At 38.3% G+C, this 8265-nt stretch overlaps 1 long non-coding RNA gene across 1 annotated transcript; it reads right to left on the bottom strand.

The window, feature by feature from the left end:
- Positions 1-46: 46 nt before the first annotated feature.
- Positions 47-858, bottom strand: LOC139562117 (uncharacterized). The gene is made up of 3 exons (XR_011672302.1): positions 757-858; positions 427-497; positions 47-159 (listed from the first exon to the last, which is right to left on the bottom strand). It is a non-coding gene; the product is annotated as an uncharacterized lncRNA (long non-coding RNA).
- Positions 859-8265: the final 7407 nt, after the last annotated feature.

The raw sequence follows: 8265 nt of genomic DNA, 5'->3' as shown, positions 1-8265 counted from the left end.
TTCCTTCTTTTTTTTAATGGTATAATTAATAAACTAAACTAAACTTATCTAATTTGGGGAAAATGTCTTGGAATATGTCTTTCCTGATGTTGGTCTGTGTTGCAGTTCCTGGATACTCTGGATCAGCTCTCTGTTCTTATCTTCCAGCACCGCATTTTCCTGAAACATTGAAAGCATGAGTTATTGACACAGAAAATGAAGAAAATAAGCCCTTTTCAATTGCAGTAATTTTCAGATAATGCCATGGTAAAAAATACAAATGTTTAGATTTGTATTATTAATCAGGATAAAGTTACAGATGTAGGATCTTCATTTGAGCCAGTTTGCTACAGCAGGAAAATAATCCTGCAGCAACAGGAAATGTGAATTATTATGTGGATTATAAATCATGATAAGAGGTCATCTGCGCTCTTTTAAGGTCCTTACTACTGAATAGTGCCTGTTCCAGTTGTATAGGAGTCAAAATAAGAATACTGGAAGAGATGGAGAACCGCACACTGTTGAAAAAACAAAATATATACATAACTGAGGATTGAATGCAAAATAAAGATGTTTATTAAAACGTCATGGTGCCCAAAAAATCATGCAAGAAAGTGCATAAATGAAAGGTGAAAACAAATCGTTTTCGGCCTTTGGCCATCATCACTGTACATCGTAAGCACACACACCTGGTTTCTATTTCAAAGATAATTGCATTATGTAAAACAGTTAAGAACACGTATTATAGAACACACTAGTGCTGTTAAGAGAAATTACCCTAAATCTCCTATTGCATGTCATTTCTCAGAGGCCGGTCACCCGTCTCCTCCATGTCCTTCTGTGCTATACAGCAGATAACATGTTCACGTTGGGGTGGCAATCTTGAATTTGTTCTTCTCCAGACAGAATGCCGGTGGATGTTCTATTTAAAAACTCTCCACCCAGCAGGCATGAATAAAGAATTGTTATTGAAGTGTTTTTTTGTAACTGATATATTGCCTCTTATTGGTGTTCAATACCCCCATCTAGTGGTCTCTCTAGCTCCCTACTCTTACAATCTTGTGTTATTTATTCTGCTGAAATGTTCACATTTTATATATGTAAAAAGCAATAATTGATGATATTTCTCTGTCTCTGTATATAATCTAGATCATGCATTCTGCATACTGATTCATAGATTTTCTGATGCGTTTTCTTGCTTGATCATGTGAAATGTACAATTATTACATGATAATAATTCGCATTATTTATAATATTTCCACAAACCCCATAGTTGTTTCTTTGCAGCGTGCTCTGAGTCCATGAGTTCTATATTGTCGTGTCCGATCGGACTGTGGCTCCAGCCGTTAAACGCAGCGATCGAACTCATCCAGAGGAACAGGGTAGACTTTATTTATTCTGGGTACTAATAGTATGCATGCTCCTACATTATTGTATAAACGGGGGTCTCGGTTTACTACAAATTCAATAGTCTCAGTACTGAGCGTCTCAGGGAGAATATCGGGTTCTGTGTCAATATGAAGAGATGTGTTCATGCGGTTGTAACTCTGTGCCTAGCTCACTGTTATAGTTAATGGTGGTCTTTGACTTCGAACTCTACATCTATCATATCTACAGTATACTTGGTACTTCTGTACTTGCTTAGATTTAACTTTTTGCAGTGCTCCCATTTCCGATAAAACGAAACTATCTGAAAAAAGAAAGACAAAAATAGGGGCCTACTGTGAGACTGACTTTGTGTCAGTCCAAAGAAAAGGGAAAAAGTAGAGGAAATGTGATAGTTGGTGATCATGTGTTTGGCCTACAGATTAAAGTGAAAATGTCTGTCACACCAACTTGCTAAATGTGTATTTACTATTTTTGTTTGCAAATAAATGGTTGAACATGAATGTACACTAAATGCAATGTTGGCTAATCTTCGAGAAATACTGGCAAAATATAGCGTGAAAGTATTTCTGGTGGTCTATTTGATATCATCGCATAATGGCCCAAATTACAATCCAGAATGTTTCGTGCATGTTCCAGTAGATGGCGGTCATTCACTATCGTATGTCTTTTTCATCAATTACGTCAGAGTTCAACACATGGGAGAGTCAGAGCTCAGGTATGATAGACGAGTTCCCCACAAGTGATTACGAGTTGGACGGGCGTTCAAGTCGAGTTTTTGCAGTCGTATACTCGTATTTAGGAATTAATATGCTGCAATCCCGGTAACGGGATCGATATGACAACAGTGAAAGTGCAGGGCGCCAAATTCAAACTACAGAAATCTCATAATTAAAATTCCTCAAACATACATGTGTCTTATACCATTTTAAAGGTAATCTTGTTGTTAATCCCACCAAAGTGTCCGATTTCAAATAGGCTTTTCAGCGAAAGCACCACAAACGATTATGTTAGGTCACCGCCAACTCAAAGAAAAATTCAGCCATTTTTCCAGCCAAAGAGAGGAGTCACAAATAGCACAAATAGAGATCAAATTAATCACTAACCTTTGATGATCTTCATATTACACAATACATATATGTCTTGTTCGATTAAGTTCATATTTATATCCAAAAACGTCCGTTTACATTGGCGCCATGTTCAGAAATGCCTCCAAAATATCCTGAGAAATTGCAGAGAGCCACGTCAAATAACAGAAATACTCATCATAAACTTTGATGAAAGATACATGTTTTACAGAGAATTAAAGATACACTTGTTCTTAATGCAACCGCTGTCAGATTTCAAAAAGCTTTACGACAAAACACAATATTCAATAATCTGAAAACAGCGCTCAGCCACAAAAGCATGCCATACAGTTACCCGCCCAAATTGTGCAGTCAACAAAACTCTTAAAAAGCATTATAAATCTTCACTTACCTTTGCTGATCTTCGTCGGAATGCACTCCTAGGACTCCCACTTCCACAAGAAATGTTCGTTTTTTTCGGTAATGTCCATCATTTATGTCCAAATAGCTATTTTTGTCGCGTGTTTGGTATACAAATCCAACGTCAGGGAAGCGCGTTCACTAAAACCTGACGAAATGTCCAAAAGTTCCGTAACAGTCAGTAGAAACATGTCAAACGATATATTGAATCAATCTTTAGAATGTTTTTAACATAAATCTTGAATAACGTTCCAACCGGAGAATTACATTGACTTCAGATGAGCGATGGAACGGAGCTCCCTCTCTCTCATGGTCAAAGAATGGTCACCTCATGGCAGACCTGACTAATTATCCTCTCATCCGGCCCCCCTTCACAGTAGAGTCATCAGACAAAGTTCTACAGACTGTTGACATCTAGTGGAAGCCGTAGGAAGTGAAAACTCATCCATATCTCGCTGTGATTTCAATGGGAGCTTGGTTGAAAATATACCAGCCTCAGAGTTTCCACTTCCGGTTTGGATTTTTTCTCAGGTTTTTGCCTGCCATATGAGACATAATTCAAACAGTTTTAGAAACTTCAGAGTGTTTTCTATCCAATACTAATAATAATATGCATATATTAGCAACTATGACTGAGGAGCAGGCCGTTTACTCTGGGCACTTCTGTGCACCTTTCATCCAAGCTACTCAATACTGCCCCTACAGCCATAAGAAGTTAACGAGATGTTATGAATGTAGCATTAGATAGAAGTTATAAAGTGTGCACCAAACCGCACAATCTACCCTTAAAATACAATAGTTTAATAGGACAGGTATTTTACATGTAAAAGACAAATAACATCGGAATAGATTTCTAAAAGCCTTTCATTTGCTGATTATGTCGAGGAAGACGGCCCTTGTGTAGCTGGAGCAGCACTGTGCATCGCTGCAGGAGAGCAAAGTCCGCATCTCATGCGATATAGACAGGACAGACAGACAGTCAGTGGCCAGTGCCAGGAAATTCCCCATCCGGCATGAGAAACTAGGGGTGAGTAAATATATGAAACAAAAATATAAACGCAACATGCAAGTTACAGTTCATATAAGGAAGTCAGACATTTAGGCCCTAATCTATGGATTTCACATGACTAGGGAATACAGATATGTATCTATTGGCCACAGATACAACAACAAAAAGTCTGTATCTGGTGTGACCACCATTTGCCTCATGCAGCATGACACATCTCCTTCACATCGAGTTGATCAGGCTGTTGATTGTGGCCTGTGGAATGTTGTCCCACTCCCCTTCAATGGCTGTGCGAAGTTCCTGGATATTGGCGGGAACTGGAACACGCTGTCATACACGTCGATCCAGAGCATCCCTAACATGGGTGACATGTCTGGGGAATTTTTACAACATTTTAGAGAAATAAGCTTTTTGTGTGTATGAAAAGTTTTGGGAATATTTTATTTCAGCTCATGAAACATGGGACCAACACTTTAGATGTTGCATTTATATTTTTGTTCGGTGTAGAATCGATAGTATCTTAAGATATCTTTAAACATACCTTAAGATGATAAAGGTAAAATATATTGAAAAATATATTAAAATAAGATCAATTACTTGTATTAAACCTTTGTCAGTGTAGCCATTTACAGTAGTACCCTATATGGGTTGATAATGGCAGATTTTAGCTCTATTAAGGGCCTAAATTGGAATGTAGAGGCTGTATAGTAACATGCTATAGGCTCTTCGCTTCACAGCACTGTATGGGTTTTGACTGACAGCCTTTCTGAATTTGAGCACCCATGCACGACAAGAAGTTGCCCACACCCCTCCCGGTAATTGGGCAACTTTTGTACATTTGTTGTTGTCTGTGTCAGGGAAATCCTGTAAATGAAGATGACTTGATGTATTTTGAAAGATGAGAAATTGAGGATTATAATACAGTGCCTTCAGAAAGTATTCATACCCCATGACTTAATCCACATGTTGATGTGTTACAGCCTCAATTTAAAATTAATAAAAAAAATAACAATCTCACCCATCTACACACAATACCCATAGTGAAAAAATGTTTTTAGATTTTTTGCAATGTATTGAAAATGAAATACAGAAATATCTCACTTACATAAGTATTCACAACCTTGAGTCAATACTTTGTAGAACCTTTGACAGCGATTACAGGTGTAAGTTTTCTGGGTAAGTCTCTGAGAGCTTTCCACACCTAGATTGTGAAAAATGTGCCCATTATTCTTTTCAAAGTTCTTCAAGCTCTGTCAAATTGGTTGTTGATCATTGCTAGACAACCAATTTCAGGTCTTGCCATAAATTTTCAAGTCAAAACCCTAACTCGGCAACTCAGGAACATTGACTGTCTTCTTGGTAAGCGACTCCAGTGTAGATTTGGCCTTGTGTTTTAGGTTATTGTTCTGCTGAAAGGTGAATTCATCTCCTAGTGTTTGGTGGAAGCAGACTGAACCAGGTTTTCCTTTTGGATTTTGCCTGTGCTTAGCTCCATTCTGTTTCTTTTTTATCCTGAGAAACTCCTCAGTCCTTAACGATTACAAACATACCCATAACATGATGCAGCCACCACTATGCTTGAAAATATGAAGAGTGGTACTCAGTAATGTGTTGTATTGGATTTGCCCCAAACATAAAACTTTGTATTCAGGACAAAAAGTGAATTGCTTTGCCACATTTTTTCACTATTACTTTAGTACCTTGTTGCAAACAGGATGCATGTTTTGGAATATGTCTATTCTGTACAGGCTTCCTTCTTTTCACTCTGTCAATTAGGTTACAATTGTGGAGTAACTACAACGTTGTTGATCCATCCTCAGTTTTCTCTTATCACAGCCATTAAATCAAATCAAATCAAATTTATTTATATAGCCCTTCTTACATCAGCTGATATCTCAAAGTGCTGTACAGAAACCCAGCCTAAAACCCCAAACAGCAAGCAATGCAGGTGTAGAAGCACGGTGGCTAGGAAAAACTCCCTAGAAAGGCCAAAACCTAGGAAGAAACCTAGAGAGGAACCAGGCTATGAGGGGTGGCCAAGATTATAACAGAACATGGCCAAGATGTTCAAATGTTCATAAATGACCAGCATGGTCAAATAATAATAATCACAGTAGTTGTCGAGGGTGCAGCAAGTCAGCACCTCAGGAGTAAATGTCAGTTGGCTTTTCATAGCCGATCATTAAGAGTATCTCTACCGCTCCTGCGGTCTCTAGAGAGTTGAAAACAGCAGGTAAGGGACAGGTAGCACGTCCGGTGAACAGGTCAGGGTTCCATAGCCGCAGACAGAACAGTTGAAACTGGAGCAGCATCACGGCCAGGTGGACTGGGGACAGCAAGGAGTCATCATGCCAGGTAGTCCTGAGGCATGGTCCTAGGGCTCAGGTCCTCCGAGAGAGAGAAATTCACACAGGACACCGGATAAGGTGTGCCAACCCAGACAGGAAGATCACGTCAGTGACTCAACCCACTCAAGTGACGCACCCCTCCTAGGGACGGCATGGAAGTGCACCAGTAAGCCAGTGACTCAGCCCCTGTAATTAAACTCTGTCACTGTTTTAAAGTCACCATTGGCCTCATGGTGAAATCCCTGAGCGGTTTCCTTCCTCTCTGGCAACTGAGTTAGGAAGGACGCCTGTATTGTTGTAGTGACTTGGTGTATTGATAAACCATCCTAAGTGTAATTAATAACTTCACCATGCTCAAAGGGATATTCATTGTCTGCTTGTTATTCTAAACTGCTTGTTTTTTCACATTAACCATTAGGTGCCCTTATTTGCGAGGCATTGGATAACCTCCCTGGTCTTTGTGGATGAATCTGTGTTTGAAGTTCACTGCTCGACTTAGGGATCTCACAGATAATTGTATGTGTGAGGTACAGATATGAGGTAGTCATTCAAAAATCATGTTAAACGCTATTATTGCACACAGAGGGAGTCCATACAACTTATTATGTGACTTGCTAAGGACATCTTTACTCCTGAACTTATTTAGGCTTGCCATAACAAAGGGGTTGAATACTTATTCACTCAAGACATTTCAGCTTTTAATTTTTAATTAATTTGTAAAAATTTCTAAAAACATAATTCCATTTTGACGTTATGGAATTTTGTGTGTAGGCCAGTGACAAATGAATCTCAATTTAGTCCATTTTAAATTCAGACTGTAACACAACAAAATGTGGAAAAAGTCAAGGGGTGTGAATACTTTCTGAAGGCTCTGTAAATAGGTCTACTGCTTCGTTGTCATACAAGCAAGCCAAACATCCGTGAGTCCAAATGTGCACTTCTGATTTCCAAATCATAAAACTCAAATCATGTACAGTGTCAACGTTTATGATCAATTTGTTTGATGTACAAGATACTATGTCGTCATACCCTGGGTTGTTTGTTTATTGTGAAGAAAAATGCACTCATGACTTGTTTCTATGCACACCAAAATTACGATCTGTTTCTTTGAAATGTCTTGTGAAAGCCTAACACTTAAGATCTATTTTATAACTTAGCTAGTCATGTTGGCAATAGAACAAGCTTGCAAGTCATACCCACCTGACCCAGATTGCGATATATAATGGGACGTTTTTGGATTGTGTAAATACCAACAGTAATTGTGTGATGGTAGGAATGCAGGGTTGTGTTCCAAACGAAACAACTACAAGTGTGCTTGCTCCAGTTCCTCAGCGGCACAGCTAGGAGAGCGCGAAAGAAACATCTTATAGTTGACGACTCTTCTTTGCATTGAAACTGCTTATGAACATTGTATACTTTGGAGAGGTGTGTGTCTATTTGTAGACACCAGTTAGTCCCCTCTCTCAAATAATTGTCATTTTTTGTATTATGTGCACCTACTCCACATTTTCCAGCAATAGTCTTATTATGTTACTGAATGTATCCAGAGTATTTTCAGATTTTGTTATCAGCAAATGCATCGAAAAGTACAGTAAATGTAAAATGCACATAAAATCAACAGTGTAATGGTTGGAGTCAGTTTTGTGTCAGGTGAACTGCTGTGTACTCACCTTTGGTCTAATCATTTTCCCATTATCGCCAAACTGTTCTTTAAATTGCTCAAATGGTTATGTATATGCTTTTCATATTTCTTCTGTAAGATTTCAATTTAGCCCTATCCATCTACAGTCGGCCAGTGTAAAGGGTTAATAAGCAAAATTATCTGCCAATGATGTTAGATACTTTAGCTTGGTATGAAAAAACACACATTTGAACAAATTATCACTCAATATAAGATATTTAGGATAGCTTCGATTTCACTTTTTGCAGTGATCTACTACATTGTTGTAGGAATGATAAAAGTACTTTATATGCATTTTTATTGTGAGTACTTTTCACCTCTTTGTTTGTGTTTGTTGTCTCCAAAGTAGTTTATTTCAACAATGTGAGATCTCTGTAT

Source organism: Salvelinus alpinus, chromosome 2 (genome assembly GCF_045679555.1).
Source record: "Salvelinus alpinus chromosome 2, SLU_Salpinus.1, whole genome shotgun sequence".
Lineage (NCBI taxonomy): Eukaryota > Metazoa > Chordata > Actinopteri > Salmoniformes > Salmonidae > Salvelinus > Salvelinus alpinus.
Note: the sequence above shows the minus strand (reverse complement) of the source record. Positions and strands in the feature narration are given on the sequence as shown.